The 17,187-nt window shown below is 45.6% G+C and overlaps 1 protein-coding gene and 2 long non-coding RNA genes across 6 annotated transcripts in view; all 3 read left to right on the top strand.

Annotated features, from left to right (window-relative positions):
• The window catches only part of LOC309380730, a 745,666-nt gene that overhangs the window by 262,348 nt on the left and 466,131 nt on the right, over nt 1-17,187 (top strand). The gene's annotated exons all lie outside the window — the stretch shown is intronic.
• The window catches only part of RGMB (repulsive guidance molecule BMP co-receptor b), a 43,131-nt gene that overhangs the window by 21,780 nt on the left and 4,164 nt on the right, over nt 1-17,187 (top strand). The window lies entirely within an intron of this gene.
• Nucleotides 3,416-5,702, top strand: LOC309380776. Its single transcript, XR_014173133.1, has 2 exons — nt 3,416-4,565; nt 4,943-5,702. It is a non-coding gene; the product is annotated as an uncharacterized lncRNA (long non-coding RNA).

Below are 17,187 nucleotides of genomic sequence, written 5' to 3'. Positions count from 1 at the left end.
CCCCCCCCCCAAAAAAAAAAAATTCTGCCTGCATATCAGCTCAAAGTTGCAGACACAATTTGATCTGGGGTGTGTTAATGTTTTTTTAAAACAAAAAAACCTCATGACCGTCCAAAGTGCTTTTTTGTGTGTAGCCATGGAGTCATTTTATGACCTAACTATTCAACATGCTATCAAGCCCAGTTCAAGATCTTAATGGTGACTTTTAAGGCCCTGAATTGCTTGGAACCCAGTTATCCAAAGATCCCCTTCTTCTTGCTCTGTCCTGTCGGGGATTAAAGTTCTACTGGGAAGGCTCTTGACACCATCTCTGAATGATGCTCATAGTTCAGCAGCTTGAGTGAGAGAGGCCTTCTTCTGGGTGGTACCCCAGCTGTGGAATGCCCTCCCCTTTGAAAAATGACTGGCAAACAATATTATTTAGTGTTGCACGCTGGCTACAAACTTACCTTTTCCACCAGGTGCTTAATTTGCCAGGCCAGCAATAGTAATATTGAGGAAGAGCAGTTGTGATATTTGTGGTGGTTGTTTTTCACAGAATCGTAGAGTTGGAAGGGACCAGGGGGGTCATTTAGTCCAACGCAATAATCTTTTCCCTAACATGGGGCTCAGGCCCACAACCCTGAATTTCTATCCCACCATTTCTCAAAGCACCTTAAGGCGTTGTACATCTCCCTCCCTCATCCTCACAACAGCCCTGTGGGGTAAGTCAGGCTGTGAGAGAATGATTGACCCCCAAATCACCCACTGGGCTTCATGGTCGAGTAGGGATTTGAAATCTGGTCTCCCCAGCTCTTAGTTCAGCACTCTAACCCAGGGTTTCTCAAACTTGGGTCTCTTGACTGTTTTGGACTACAGATCCCATCATCCCTGACCATTTGTCCTAACTAGGAATGATGGGAGTTGTAGTTTAGCAACAGCTGGAGACCCAGGTATGGGAAACCCTGCTCTAACCACTGGCTTTTGTTACCTTTTTTATCCTAAACTATGTCACCCACCCTGGGATCTCTTGCTGGCGAAGGCTGAGCTAAAGGTGAAATTAAAATAAATAACTGTGTGGCGTTTAGTTCTCTTGGATAGAGAGGTTTGAATAAGTGAGCTGTCAGATACCGAAGTGGATGCTCTTCTGAGTGGCGCTGTCTTTTGTTTCTACTTAATGTGGTTTTGAAGTTGCCCAGTCTCACAATCCTGGGGAAAGCGCTGTGTTCAACACCCTGCCTTTTAACAACAGAAGCCGGCAAGCACAAAAAATGAAAATGGAAAATGAAAATACCATCGTCAGTGTTAAGAGGTGATTGATCCAAACCGTGCATCTACATCCACAGGAATGTTCAAATAGGCAGAAGCAACTAATGGGATGTGGGTGTGTTCATTAAAGAGACTTGGACTGTAGGATGTCTGAAAGAGGTTTCTTGGCACTGGTGATTCTATTGGATGCTACACAGACCTTGAGGTTTTGCTTCCACTGCCAGGCAATTAGGCTTTTATCAGAATACCTTTGTGCTGTCATGGAAGCCGTGCATGACATACCTCTGAAAGCCTTAATGCATTTACTTGAAACCCTTTGAGTACTGTTGCTTAAACATTCCCTTTTTAAAGATGCGTTATGGAAAAGTCTTCCGTTTTCTTTAGTTCTTTTCTCACGTTTACCCATGTAAAGTTGCATAAAGTGTCCACCATTTTCAGGGTGGCCTCATACCTAGCTTAATGACAACAAGTCAGTCACTTCTCATCTTTTTAACAAGACACGCCCCCCGGTGAAATTATTATTATTATTATTATTATTATTATTATTATTATTATTATTATTATTATTTTGCTGTCAAAAGTGATCTCTCCAAACAAGACATCTAGTGAGCGAAAACTATCACCTTTTGTTTGGAAGAACGAGGCTTCGGAATTAAAGTCTGCATATTGTAAGTTTTGCTAAGCAGTATAGATTTCTCATTAAAAAGAGAACAGGCTGAATTTAGATTGGAATAAATATTCCCCCCCCCCCCCAGAGCAGACTGCTCACTTTGGTTGTGGGTTGAAGCAGCAGGAATTTCAGCAGTGGTTTTTTTAGGTTTGAAAGCAAGAGCCCTCTTTCAGCATTAGCCAAGGGTGAATGTATTTACCTAATCTCAAGGAGGGCAATACCATTTTAACTATCTGATAAAAGAAACAACATACACAGTACAGGCCGCTCTCCCCCCCCCCCCCTTACGTGGAGGTTACTTCCGTGCACATAAGTGAAATCGGGTAAAGTGAGGAGCACCCTTTAAACGCCCTCTCTCTCCAATCCAGACCTCAAATACTGGTACAGTAGTACCTCGGGTTACAGAAATTGTGCTCCGGCAGCATAGCAGCAGCCAGAGGCCCCATTAGCTAAAGTGGTACCTCAGGTTAAGAACGGGCCTGCAGAACGAATTAAGTTCTTAACCCAAGGTACTAATGTATCCAGAAATATCCACAACTAGGATGGAAGCTGTGGGGCTGACTGGAGACAGCTCAGGGAAGCCGTGGCTGTTGCTGCTACGCTACAGCACATACCAGCTGTTAGGCGGCGAGGCTGAGCAGCGTAAAGAAAGCCCCACTGCACTTCTGGTTTCTTAGGGGCTTTCTCTGCCCTCAATGACGTCCTCTTTGGGGGATCATCTCCTCGAAAGCTGTGAGGACTTTTCAGCTCTCTCCTGCCATTTCTGGGTTTGAAATGAACTAGTTACCGTATTTTTCGCTCTATAAGACGCACCAGACCACAAGACGCACCTAGTTTTTGGAGGAGGAAAACAAGAAAAAAAATATTCTGAATCTCAGAAGCCAGAACAGCAAGAGGGATTGCTGCGCAGTGAAAGAAGCGATCCCTCTTGCTGTTCTGGCTTCTGGGATAGCTGTGCACCCTGCATTCACTCCATAAGACGCACATACATTTCCCCTTACTTTTTAGGAAGGAAAAAGTGAGTCTTATAGAGCAAAAAATACGGTAATTATTTCCCTGCGATGCGCATATATGTGATCGTGTGCAAGTCAATCACGCGTAAGTGAGGCTGGGCACCTGTATTGCACACTAAAATGAATTTGGATGTTTGGTGACCTTGGAGAAAATAGGCGGGAGCAGTAATTCACGTTGTCTGGAGATACAACAAATTTAACCGGGGTGGGGAACTGGCGGCCCATGTTTCACATCTGACTCATAAGGCCTTTCATTTGGGCTTCTTGACTCTCTACGAAGCCCCACCCCCTGTCTTGAGTTGGTGGGGGCGGGAATACCTTGCTCTTCTTAATATGCACATTACAAATCGGGAAGCATGGAATGAACTTTGCAAGTGTTGTACAGTGGTACCTCGGGTTAAGAACTTAATTCGTTCTGGAGGTCCATTCTTAACCTGAAGCACCACTTTAGCTAATGGGGCCTCCCGCTGCCGCCACACCGCCGCTGTGCGATTTCTGTTCTTATCCCGAAGCAAAGTTCTTAACCTGAGCTACTATTTCTGGGTTAGCGGAGTCTGTAACCTGAAGCGTCTGTAACCCAAGGTACCACTCTATTCCCGTAGGCACCAGTGTGGGTTTTTCAGTAACAACTGTGGAATCTCCAAATGTGCTTCTGATTTGTGGCGCTGGGTTTTGGCTGGCAGCAGAAGATCTTCAGCGAGTAGGAGACTGGACATAAAAGTTACTCATCTCCCTGCAAGAGTAATGCAGGACTACTGATTGCTGTGAATTAACACAGCATTCTATAGAAACCTCTTCCTTGACACACCCTGTTGTAGCTTTGATGATCTTATGCTTACTTCCAATCAGGGAAGGCTTAAGAGGTCCGCTTCATTTCCTTTGCTGGTTTCTTGCAAGGTTGGGAGTGCCTTGCAGCAGATGCAGCCATCTAGGTTGTAAACAATCTCGGTTGCAGAAAAGTTCGCCTTTCTCTTGCTTTGTTGCCTTTCGCTGACTGGCTCTGACTCTTACGGTTTGCTAAATGGTTGTTTTCATGTCCCTTCTGTTGCATTTTCTTTAATTTTCCGGGCAAATGTGCATCTCTCTGATAGGAGGCAAACAATTGGCACTAAGAATTCTTACACCTTAGGTGTGTGTTGTGTAACATTGTTGAAATAAAGGAGATTCTTAATCTCCAGTTGTGTTCCACATGCCCCTTTTTATCCGTAGAAGACGAGCGTATCAGGTTTCAGGTCAAGAGTGTGGCAGCGTAGCTCAACTTTTACAACAATTTGTTCATTTTCATAGAATTGTAAAGTTGGAAGGGATCCTAAGGGTCATCTAGTCCAACCCCGTGCAGTGCAGGAATCTCAACTAAAGCACTCATGAAAAGAAGCATGAATTGCTTCTTTTAGTGCCTGTTTCTGTGAGTCGCAGAGCTTGGCAATTAGTAATGGAGGCACAATTTACTTAACTGGTTGAGACGAGCTCTGTCTTCTGGTTTCTGTGACATTGAGGCCCAAGAGTTGTGTATTATCCACCTTCTTGAATTCACCTTTGCCATTACTTACTATGTTTCTGTGTAGTATTTAATTTTGAGGGGAAAGGTTGAGCTGTCTCCCCAAAAGCTTGAATTACTGCTGTCTATGCTGCAGGTGTGGGACGCGGGTGGCGCTGTGGGTAAAAGCCTCAGCGCCTAGGGCATGCTGATCGAAAGGTCGGCGGTTCGAATCCCCGCGGCGGGGTGCGCTCCCGTTGCTCGGTCCCAGCGCCTGCCAACCTAGCAGTTCGAAAGCACCCTCGGGTGCAAGTAGATAAATAGGGACCGCTTTCTAGCGGGAAGGTAAACGGCGTTTCCGTGTGCAGCTCTGGCTCGCCAGAGCAGCGATGTCACGCTGGCCACGTGACCCGGAAGTGTCTTCGGACAGCGCTGGCCCCTGGCCTCTTGAGTGAGATGGGCGCACAACCCCAGAGTCTGGCAAGACTGGCCCGTACGGGCAGGGGTACCTTTACCTTTACCTTTATGCCGCAGGTGAACCCAGCAAGATCTTTACTTGGCAGCATTGTAATCCAGACTTCTTGAAAACTATAGGGCAGAGCACTAGATCTCTCTGACCTGCTTTCCAGCATTGCTCTGACAAAGTTAACAGATGGTTCAAATTGATTAGATCTCACCTGGAATCAACATACATAGGTAGCAAAAGAACAAGGAGGGAGAACGCTGGCACTGACAAAATAAGAAAATAAGTTTGACCTCAGGGTTACCTTCTCTGTCCTTATGTTGGTTTCACTTCCTTGAAGAAAAAAAAAGAGGTTGGTTGTCTAGTTTCTTGGTGTCATTTGAAATGCCAGTTTTGTAACTGCTCACACCTGTGTGCAGTGAGTCACTACCATATCTTGATGGGATATCTTTTCCATCCTTCCTCACTTTTTGTTCTTCTCAAGAGATTGCTTATTTCAGGTAAATCCAGGTAGCCCTCTGTTCTGGTAAGTAACATCCATAGGTTTTGTACTTCAAAAATGGCATTGGGCCACAAGCATCTTTTTCGAAAATATCTGTCAGAAAATGCAAGGAGTAAAAACACACACACACAAAAAGTCATATGTGGGCCTCCTGTTGAGTCAGAGTGCCATTTCAGCAGCCTACTTGACAACTGTGCTTTTGAAAAGATAGATAGATATGCTAGCTAGACAGACCTGTTTTGGGATTGCCTTTGACTTGCATGCCAGCCACATTTCCGGAAGAGAATTTGGTACAGTAAAATATACAGTAGGCTTTCTTGGGTACGGCATTTCTTATCTACCTCTGTAGTTAGAAAATGCACCTGAATTTAGGCCTTGTGCACAGAACCATTTGAATGCATATGGTTGTCTGGGTCAGAGGACAATATAACTCTTGCCCCATCTTGTTCTTCATACAAAAGCAGAGCAGGCTAGTGGTGGATTTTTGATACTGTTGATGGGACAATAGGGTGGCACTGTGGTCTAAACCACTGAGCCTCTTGGGCTTGCTGATCAGCTCAGCAGTTCGAATCCCTGCGACAGGGTGAGCTCCCGTTGCTCTGTCCCAGCTCCTGCCAACCTAGCAGTTTGAAGGCACATCACTGCAAGTAGATATATAGGTACCACTGCAGCGGGAAGGTAAACGGTGCTTCTGTGCGCTCTGGTTTCCATCACGGTGTTCTGTTGCGCCAGAAGCAGTTTAGTCATGCTAGCCACATGACCTGGAAAGCTGTCTTTGGACAAACCCTTGACCAGAAGCGAGATGGGCACCACAACTCCATAGTCGCCTTTGACCGGAGTTAACCTTCTAGGGGTCTTTTACTTTACTTACTTTACTTTTGATGGGACAGTATCCTATGCTGCATCTCAGAGCAGCAGGTCACTCTGCCCTCATTCTGCCCCATAGCAGGTGCATGAGATGGCTGCCTCTCTCTTTTCAAGTTTGAGTGCAAACTTACCTTTCTGTATCGATAGGCGAGGTGCTGCTGGCTCTTTGCTATGGCTTAGGCAGCGGTTCTCAACCTGAGGGTCGCCAGATGTTGTTGGACTACAACTCCCATCATCCCTGAGCTCTGGCCTTGCTAGCTAGGGGTGATAGGTGTTGTAGTTCAACAACATCTGGGGACCCACAGGTTGAGAAAGACTGGCTGAGAGGATGCCTGGAAAAACTTAGGCAGAGGGCCTTCTCGGTAGTGGCGCCCTCCCTGTGGAACGCCCTCCCATCAGATGTCAAGAAAATAAACCACTACCTGACTTCTAGAAAACATCTGAAGGCAGCCCTGTTTAGGGAAGTTTTTAATGATTGATGTTTTATCATGTTTTTAATATTCTGTTGGGAGCCACCCAGAGTGGCTGGGGAGGGCTGGCCAGATGGGTGGGAGTATAAGTAATAAATTATTATTATTAGGTTGGTCTTATCAGCCCTGAGTCTTCCCCAAGCAAACATCAAGCCTTCCAGGGAGGGACCTGACAACAAGGAGATCTTGCTGGCAGCAGAACAGGGGAGGATTTCTAGGGCTGTGTACACACCGTTCATTTTTAAAGCGCATGGGTTTTGATCCGAAGAATCTTGGGAACTGTAGCTTAAGAGCGCTGGGAATTATAACTGTGGGGGGTAAGCTACACTTCCCAAGAATTCTTTGGGAGAAGCTTTGTGCATTGAAGGTGTGATTTTGTACGCCTATGTCTTGCTCGTAAGATCCAGGCATTTGTAAATGTATTCAGGAGCTTCTCAGTCATTGCTCTTCAGAGCTAATGTCTCCTTGATTGTAGTTGTGAGAGGTTGCCTTATATTGAGGTAGGCAATTAGCCCATCTAGGCCAGCACTCCCTGTTCTAATGGGCACGGTTCCTTCCTGCTGCCTGATGTTCTTCCTCGGTGGAAAATAGGAGCTGGGACTTAAAAGATGTTGATGTACCTTGGAGGCGGGTCTCAGACTGGGCAGCTTGTGCCCATGAAAATGGCAGTCTCCTAAGAGCACAGGAAAACAAAAACTTTCACCAGGACAACTTGTGTGTTTTATTTTTTGGAAACAAAACACCGGCGTTGAGACTGTTGGCTTGCATGGATTATGTAAACATAAGCAAATTTATGGAAAATTTCTGTAATTTATAGTCTGATTCGCCTACTGATGTGCAGGGACAATGTGCTCCGTGGGGCACTGGAGCTTCAATCTCTGGCTCCGGGGAATCGTGTACAGACCCACCTGTTGCCTCTGTATTATCAAAACATACTTTTGAAACCCATGAGGCCTAGAAACTCTTCAGTGGAAATTGGGGCTTATGGGATGCTGAATTGGTGTCCCAGTATCCAGTTTTAAATTTGAACCCATGCAATAGGAACGTACATGGGTCATATCCAGCTAACTCCTTCCATCAGCGCAAGAGCTTTTCCTTGCACAATAGAGCTTTTCTCTCTGGCCCAAGTGAGCTTCATGCCTGAGTGGGGATTCAAACAATGATCTCCCAGGTTCTAGTCCGACACACTAACTACTACATCACACGGACTTCCTAGAGTACTTCTACTGCAGGGCAGCTCTATAAGTTGAGTAGGTATATAGGGAAAGCCAAATGTCCTTTAGAGAGAAGGATCCAAAATATTTTCCTTGAAGTTTGAATTTGTTTGATTCTGGATTGTTTTATTGGATGTTTCGATGCATTGTAAACCACTTCTGAGATCCACCCCCGCCCTTAAAATATAAAGCGGTCTGGAAATGAAAAGAAAATAACAATAAAAAATAAATCCCATTGGTGGGAAAGGTGCCTAGACGTTCCATTGTGGCCACTGCAACCAAGGTTTACGGTGCCATTTGGTGATTCGCTTATACAGTGGAACCTCGGTTTTTGAGTGTCTCGTAAGCCGAACGTTTCGGTTTTCGAACACCGAAAACCTGGAAGTAAATGCTTCCGTTTTCGAACGCGGCTTGGAAGTTGAACGGCTTCCAAGGTGTGTTTCTCCATTTTCTCAATGGAATTTTTCGACCTCCCATTGCGCCTTGGTTGTCAAACATTTTGGGAGTCGAACGGTCTTCCAGAACGCATTATGTTCGACAACTGAGCTACCACTGTATACCTGAGCTTCGAATACTGTTTCATAGGTAACCTTTGACAGGCTGAGAGCGAGTGAGGTTGCTTAGCGCCACCCAGTGAGGTGACACCGAGTAGAGCTTTGAACTTTGCGCATTAAGTATAGAACTCAGGTGTTTGTGTGGCGTAGGTTGTCTTAGGAGAGCTGGGATTTATGGCAAGTGCTCCTTATTGGTGAGTTGAGAGGATCGAGTGGAATGGAAGTATTAAAAATGAATGAGGCAAAGTAGTTCGGAAGGAGAGTTGGGGCAGGGTGGGGTGGAGGGAGAGAGGCGAAATGTTTAACAAAGGCATTGATGTTTTAAATGCACAACAATATTACCTATTAATAATAAATGGTGTGGTAAGAGACCAAATGTGCCAGAGTAAGTTATTGCAGTTTATGGATTAGGTCAGAGAAACAAGTAAGCAATGCGGATGGTGTCTGGAGGTTCAGTGACTAAAAAAAACATTTGTACTAGCCTCCTCAAGGTGGGTTGGTGTGGGGTGTGTGGGGAGCAACCTTTAAGGGGCAGTAATTGACACAGCAGCTTAGTCTGTAGCTTGGATGGGGTTGTCCTGAGGGGATACCTCCCCCACTCTGTCGAAGACTAGCATCCTGGAAAAAAAATGCATTTGCAGTTCCTGTGTATTGCAGTTACATCCAAGATGGATGTGCTTTCATAGCTCATCCAGGGCTGGGCCTACCTGCATTGCGAGCCTGCTAGCTAAATTTGGAAAGCAGTTAGTGACCATTGGAGGACTTTGAATGCTACCTGGAGAGCAGTAAATCATGCCTTGATTCTCTTTCATAGCAAAGACCGAAACAGCACGTTCGCCGGCGGGTCTGCTACAGTAGTGGCTGGCTGCCTCTGCGAAAACCCCATACCCTCCAACATTTCTCTGATGAAAATAGGAATGTCCTGTTCAATACTGCTGCTACTACCGCTGCTACTACTGCTACGACTAATATTTATACCCCACCCATCTGAATGGGTTGTCCCAAGCCACTCTGGGTAGCTTCCAACATACAGTAGAGTCAAATCTCAGATCCTGAACGCCTCCGTTTTGGAACGTTTCGGCTCCCGGACACTGAAAACCCGGAAGTAAATGCTGTGGTTTCCAAATGTTTTTTGGAAGCCGAACGTCTGACGCGGCTTCCTCTTGAGTGCAGGACATGCCTGCAACCAATCTGTTTTTTTGTTTTTTTTTTAAATATATTTATTTATTTTTCCAATAAAAGAATAAAACATCACTTCAATGCAAAACACCAAAATCCATTGCCAGTATACATCAAAGAAAAAGAAAAGAAAAGAAAAAGAAAAAGGAAGAAAAAGAAAGAAAGAAAAGATTTGAAAAACAAAAACTCCAGTTTTTAAATTTGTGTTTACAAAACTTTCTTTCCTGACTTCCTCACACCTCCCTTTTTTGTGTTCCTCTTTATCTAATCAGATACAGCAAATCCTTATCCTCCTTCAAAAACTCATTTCAAATTGTTATAATCACTTCTATTATGTCTCCGATCTTTCCTTCTTATAATTAAACACCTTTAACATCAGAAGCTGCACCTTGGTTGTCGAACATAATGGGCTGCGGAACGGATTATGTTCGACAACTGAGGTTTGACTGTATATCGAAAACATAATAAAACGTTAAACATTTAGAAAACTTCCCTATTCAGGACTGCCTTCAGATGTCTTCTAAAGCTTGTATAGTCACTTATCTCGTTGGCTCGGGGGTCGCCTAACTCCATAGCCTCCAACATTTCTCCAATGAAATTAGGGATGCCCTGAGGCAAAGTGGGGCATTCCAGGATCAAGTCAGAAACTGGTATGCCTTCTGTAAATCCTGGACTGTCCCTGGAAATTATGGACATTTGGAGGGTCTTCAACCAGCCTTTTTCTCCTGAAATGCTGTTGGACTATTTATTTATTTAGAAAGATCCATAAGCTGCTTGATCACAAAGCTATCTAAGTAAAAAGATTGCAGCCAAGCTAAAATACGCAAAGCTGTTGAAAAAACAAATATACATAAAATCACTGTCTGTAAAGCACAGATAAAATCAGCAAAAAGCTTAAAAACTAATAGAGGTAACTACATTATATGACTACAACTCCTGTCATCTCTGACAATTTGTGATGCCGGCTGGGGAGTCTGGAGTGTGTTGACCCAACAACATTGTGTTGAGAGTACAGTGGTACCTCGGGTTAAGTACTTAATTTGTTCTGGAGGTCTGTGCTTAACCTGAAACTGTTCTTAACCTGAAGCACCACTTTAGCTAATGGGGCCTCTTGCTGCTGCCGTGCCGCCGGAGCACAATTTCTGTTCTCATCCTGAAGCAAAGTTCTTAACCTGAAGCACTATTTCTGGGTTAGCGGAGTCTGTAACCTGAAGCGTATGTAACCCGAGGTACCACTGTATAGTGTTGGAGAAGGCTGTTTTTATGGTCTAGTCTGAAGCATCCTTGCATAGAAATAGAAATTGTGATAGGAGTGGATGTTGCAGTTGGTTACTAGACAGTGTCCATTGTTACTTGGAGTAGACCCGTTGAAATGAATGGCCTTAAGTCTATGGTTTTCAGTGGGTGGTATTCTGAGTAGGATTGACGTTGGACACTGCCCTGAAGCAGGGATGGAAAACCTCAGATCCGTGGGCCAAATGCATCCCTCTAACCCGTGAATTCTCTGTATGTCATATCCCTTACCTGCCCTACTTTGCACCCTCCTTGAGAAATGGTTGCTTGGCTAGAATGCCATCTTGAACTCTTATAATGCCTTTTCTTTTCCTGAATAGAGGACAGGAGTGTGTGTATAAGTTAGTGTACCATAAAGGTAAAGGGACCCCTGACAATTAAGTCCAGTCGCAAACGACTCTGGGGTTGCGGCGCTCATCTCGCTTTACTGGCCGAGGGAGCCGGCATACGACTTCCGGGTCATGTGGCCAGCATGACTAAGCCGCTTCTGGTGAAACCAGAGCAGCGCATGGAAACACCATTTACCTTTCTGCTGGAGTGGTACCTATTTATCTACTTGCACTTTGACGTGCTTTCAAACTGCTAGGTTGGCAGAAGCTAGGACAGAGCAACAGGAGCTCACTCCGTTGCGCGGATTTGAACCGCCGACCTTTCAATCGGCAATCCCAAGCAGCACAGTGGTGTAACCCACAGCACCACCCGCGTCCCTCTACTGTACAAAGGTAAAAATGATAAGAACATAAGAATCTGCTGGATCAGGCCAAAGGTCCACCTGGTCCAGCTTCCTGTTCTTCCAGTGGCCAACTGTGGAAGCCTTGTGGGAAACAAGAACACTCTTCTCTGCTGTGGTTTTGAGAAATGGTATTCTCCAATCCATGGAGGCCCAGCATAGCCATCATGACTAGTAGCCTTGGCTGGCCTTCTCCTCTCTCAATTTGTCTGCTCTGCTTCAAAAAACCGTCCAAATTGGGGACCATCACAGCGATTTCCATAGTTTAACCACACTTCCGCCTCTGGCCCCATCGTCCACTGGCATGTGGCTCCTGTAAGATTGCTTAGAAGAGAATGCTGTCCTTGAGCTGAGAAATGGTTAGCCAGTTGAGTCACAATCTGCGACTTCCCTAATACCTTAGGGCAGTTTGAGGATATTCTGTAGACCTGTTAATAATGGAGTTCTGCGCCTGATTGAAAAGTTAAATCCGTGAAAGATGATTATTTATTTTCTTGATCCTGGCCTTGCTGGAAAGCAACGACTCGAAATGTGTGGTTTAATATATTTTTTAAAAGGTCCTTATCCCAAAGGTGGGATGCTCAGCCAAGAATACTAATACGTTTCAGATTATATTGCATTATGGTTTCTAAATTGAGAGAGAGATGTTTACATTGCCTTGCATAATGCATCCATATTTTTTTAAAGAAACTACCCGACTTAATACAGACTTTGGAAAACTTTGCTGCCTTTTAATAGGAGTTGTGTGGCCTGCAGAGACCAGCTGCAGAGCAATGCTGCACTCAGGGCAGCGGGAAGGCAGACAATTGCTTGGCACCTTTTCAAGGCTAAGTGGTCTGTGAACAAAGCTCTGCTTCCCTGGGTCTTGTTTAGGCTGAATTCTCACCCTTGCATTTGTTGGTGCATGCCAGGAGTGGGGAACATGTGCTCCTCCTTGAGGTTGCTGAACTCCCATCAATCCTAGCAAGCATGGCCCAGTGGTTGATGGGAGTTGTAGTTCAGCCACATCTGGAGGGCTAAAGTTTCCCTTTAGCTCATGAATAGTAGTAATAGTAGTAATATTTTATTATTTATACCCTGCCCATCCGGCTGGGATTCCCCAGCCACTCTGGGCAGCTCCCAACAGATTAAAAACAGAATAAAACCTCACATATTAAAAACTTCCCTAAACAGGGCTGCCTTCAGATGTCTTCTAAAAGTCAAGTAGTTGTTTTATTTCCTTGACATCTGATGGGAGGGCATTCCACAGGGCGGGCACCACCACTGAGAAGGCCCTCTGCCTGGTTGGTTCCCTGTAACCTCACTTCTCACAGTGAGGGAACCGCCAGAAAGCCCTCGGAGCTGGACCTCAGTTTCCAGGCTGAACAAGGGGGTGGAGACGCAGAAACCAAAACAGAGCAGGTGACCTATTAGTGGTACCTCAGGTTACATACGCTTCAGGTTACAGACTCCGCTAACCCAGAAAAATTACCTCGGGCTAAGAACTTTGCTTCTGGATGAGAACAGAAATTGTGCTCCAGCGGCGCGGCAGCAGCAGGAGGCCCCATTAGCTAAAGTGGTGCTTCAGGTTAAGAACACTTTCAGGTTAAGAACGGACCTCCGGAACGAATTAAGTACTTAACCTGAGGTACCACTGTATTGTCCTTTTCATGGTACACGCATCCCCCCACTTAGTGGGACTGCGGTGCCAGGATGTTGGAAGACTCGGTGTTTCCTCAACTTGGGTCTCCAGCTGTTTCTGGACTACAACTCCCACCATCCCTAGCTAGCAGGACCAGTGGTCAGGAGTGATGGGAATTGTAGTCCAAATGGAGAGCCAAGTTGGGGAAACACTGGACTAGATGATCCTCAGGGTCTCTTCCAATGCTATGATTCTACCCTTCTGCAACCTGGTACCCCCGTGATGTTGCTGGCCAAGCCTGCATCACCAATAGTCAGGAAGGATGGGAGCTGTGTTCTAGCAACACTTGGAGGGTCACAGTTTCACCATGCCAGCTCTATTAGGCTAATATTGGGAGCAATGGTGTTTGGGTTTTTGTTCTGTTTTTACCCACCCACCCCCCAAATTCTTATACCTGTAAATCAAGTTCCTTCCAAGGATAGAACTAGCTGATTGATAAAACAAAGCAAGCTACTTTCTGTGATTTCTCAGAGAGATGCTCCCTTTCATCATGGCTGGTGTCAATTTTATGGCACATGCAAAGCAAAGATGGCAGTGGGGGAGAGAGCTCTGTCTCTCATTAGAAGTGATTTGTCCTGCTAATCTCTCACTTCAGTGTGAGCAGACTTGCACTTATTTCATCCGGCCTGCCAAAATTAACTTTCCCTCGCTGAGCGAGGCTGCAGAGAAGGGCCCGAAGTCATGTTGCTTTTTGTGTTTGGAGATGCTAGATCATTCCGCTTCCTGTTCTGGGGGAAAGCAGCTGTTTTCAGATTGCTCTTTTTCTCTCTTCAGCGAGAACTCCTCGGCAGAGGAGTTGGCTACACAACAAATTACTCGGAGAGACAATCTCCAGCATATCCTCCCTCAGGGTTCTCAAACGGAGCTTTAACATGATTAATGCCAAAATAGGGATTGTGAGTTGCTTCAGTGGAGTAGAAAGGGGCTGAATTCTTGCTCCAATCCAGACAATGCTCAAAGTCAACTGCTCTCTTTCCCCCACCCCCCAAATAGGGGGGGGGGGAATCCCCACTGGTCTCAGCTGTGGCCCCCGGCTATGCATTTAACAGATTGCTTGGCTGCAGCTGGTCTGCAGATAGCCGTCGAAGTGATTAAACCGAAGGAAACCGTAGGAAAATTCCAGTCACCCAGCACCGGTGGGAACATGTGGTGCTGAAATAATGAGGGTGTGTGTTTTGGGGTGGAGAGGAGGGAGGGGGCGGGGGGCAGGGCGGATGTCAGGGCAAAGGGGTGTTTAAAACTCTCCTGGTGAATTCACATTTCACTTTTTTCAATGTCCTGTCTTCTGCAAAGGTCTGGATAAGTTGTGCAGACTAATAGGCAAGCTACTTGCGTTTATCTTGTGCCAAGGACCTACCTACCTTGTAGCACAAATGGGGAGGGCGAAAGCAAAATGGGAAAATTCAGTCTTTTGTGGAATAAGGCTTTTGTTTTAATGTCATGGTGGGGGAGCCCTCCTGTGTACCTCTTTCCTCGATTTCTTTGTAATCTTGCCCTGGAATATGTGTGTAGATCTGTGGCCTTCCCAAGGAGGAGTGTCCTGTCTTTTGCAGCCATCTTGGAAAGCTAAGGAGGGGAGAGCAATAACAGAGAACAGCCAGTCCTCAGGCTGAGTCCAGACTCCTCCAGCATGCCAAAGAAAAGGGCTCAGAAATAAGAGAGACTTCAATGGAAGGATCTGAAAATCGCTTTGCCCCCTGTGAATGAGCATAGGCTGAAAAGTGGAAGGGCATTTTGTAACCTTCTGTTTCTGAGTTTAGAGGGTTTGCTTCTTCTCCTTCTCCAACTTTGATTTCCTGGATTTTGGCCGCACCCCAGTTCTGTTTCTTTCTTTGTGCCAAAATCGGGCTTGCAGGCCTGGTCTGGGACCCTCAGGCATTGCAAAGTCTGCATGTTTTTCAGAGTGCTTTTCCTGGGGTTCCTATGGGCTGCATCTCTCTCTCTCTTTCTCTCCAGGCAGCATATTTCAGTGCAACACGTTACTTGCCTTCAGCATTATTTCTCGGTCCCCCACCATCTGCTAAAGTTCTTAGCTGTTGCATAGCTCTGTGAAAACTCAGGGTTCAGGCAACTTGTCTGCATAGGAATACCTGAAGGAGGCCTCTCCAAGCTTTAACGTTCAAACCAGTGCTTCACAAAGAACTAAGAGTGTCCCAATCCACTTCCCCAGGGATGCATTCATACTCGCAGGAGGGCATCGTAGAATTGTAGAGTTGGAATAATAATAATAATAATAATAATAATAATAATAATAATAATAATAATAATAATAAATAATAATAATTTATTTGTACCCCACCCATCTGCCTGGGTTTCTTCAGCCACTCTGGGCGGCTTCCAACAAAGATTAAAAATACATTAAAATGTCACACATTAAAAACTTCCCTGAACAGGGCTGCCTTCAGATGTCTTTTGAATGTCAGGTAGTTGTATATCTCTTTGACATCTGATGGTAGGGCTTTCCACAGGGCGGGCGCAACTACCGAGAAGGCCCTCTGCCTGGTTCCCTGTAGCTTTGCTTTTCTCAGTGAGGGAACCGCCAGAAGGCCCTCGGCACTGGACCTCAGTGTCCAGGCTGAACGATGGGGGGTGGAGACGCTCCTTCAGGTATACTGGGCTGAGGCCATTTAGGGCTTTAAAGGTCAACACCCACACTTGGAATTGTGCTCGGAAATGTACTGGGAGCCAATGTAGGTCTTTCAAGACCGGTGTTATGTGGTCTCGGCCCCCGAGGGTCATTGCAGGAATCTCCGCTAAAGTAGTTAAAACAGAAGCCCCTCCAACCGCTGCTTAAAAACCTCCAAGGATGGAGATCGCCCACAACCTCCCAAGGGAGACCATTCCACCACTGAACAGCTTTTACAGTCAGAAAGTTCTTCATGGAACCATTCATAGGACTCAGGGGAGTGGGGGAGCCTGTCTCACAATCATTGCAGTAAATATTTCTTGGTTGCTTAGCATGGAACAGGTGGTTGCCCTCAGAAAAAAACTTTGCTCAGTGTTCCCAAACTCTTTTGGCCACTCTGAAGGGATGTTGTTTTTCCTACAGCAGACTCCTGGCCTGTAGCGAAGCCTGAGGAGTTTGTCTTCACTACAAGCACACTAATGCACATTTATTTCATGCCATCTTTACTGTGGTATAAAACCCTCTTTTTATCACTCTGTAAAAGTATCATTCAATAGTTCTGGAGTGTGAGCACACCCTTGGTCTGTTAACTGGCAGATCAGCCAGAACTTAACAATACAGAGAGTTGCTAATTTCTTCTTTCCCTCATGAACTGCTCCGTCTTGGAGTACGAAGCCCAAGCGCTGGGAATGAACCTTTAGAAAGGTTGAATGTTAACCTGCTTGTGATTTCTAGAATTTAGGACAGCCTTCCTCAGCCTGGTATCTGCAGTCCAAAAAATCTGGAAGGCATCTGGGTGGGGGAAAGGATCATCTGAAAGTGTTTTTCAAACTTGGGTCTCCTGCTGTTGTGGGACTACAACTCCCATCCATCCCTGGCCACTGCTCTTGCTAGCTAGGGATGATGGGATTTGTAGTCCAAAAATAGCTGGAGACCCAAGTTTGAGAAACGCTGGTTTGCACCGTGACATACAATTCAGATACACCATTTTGTGATGCTCCAAGACTACTTTGGGGCAAAGGTTGGTTTCTGTTTCATCAAATGTTGCATGCTGATAATTGGACTGTGCTAATGGTAGCATCCTAGTGGGTATTGAATTTGGTGCCCGGCAGCGAATGGAGTCTTTTTGAGTGGAATTTAAACAGCTGCACGTAGCCGAGAGGTGTGTTGTGTCATTCCCTGCTCTAATTCTGCTCTTCT

The sequence above is a fragment of the Podarcis melisellensis genome (genome assembly GCF_964234715.1).
Source record: "Podarcis melisellensis genome assembly, chromosome: 11".
Lineage (NCBI taxonomy): Eukaryota > Metazoa > Chordata > Lepidosauria > Squamata > Lacertidae > Podarcis > Podarcis melisellensis.
This window is presented reverse-complemented; position numbering and strand designations above follow the sequence as displayed.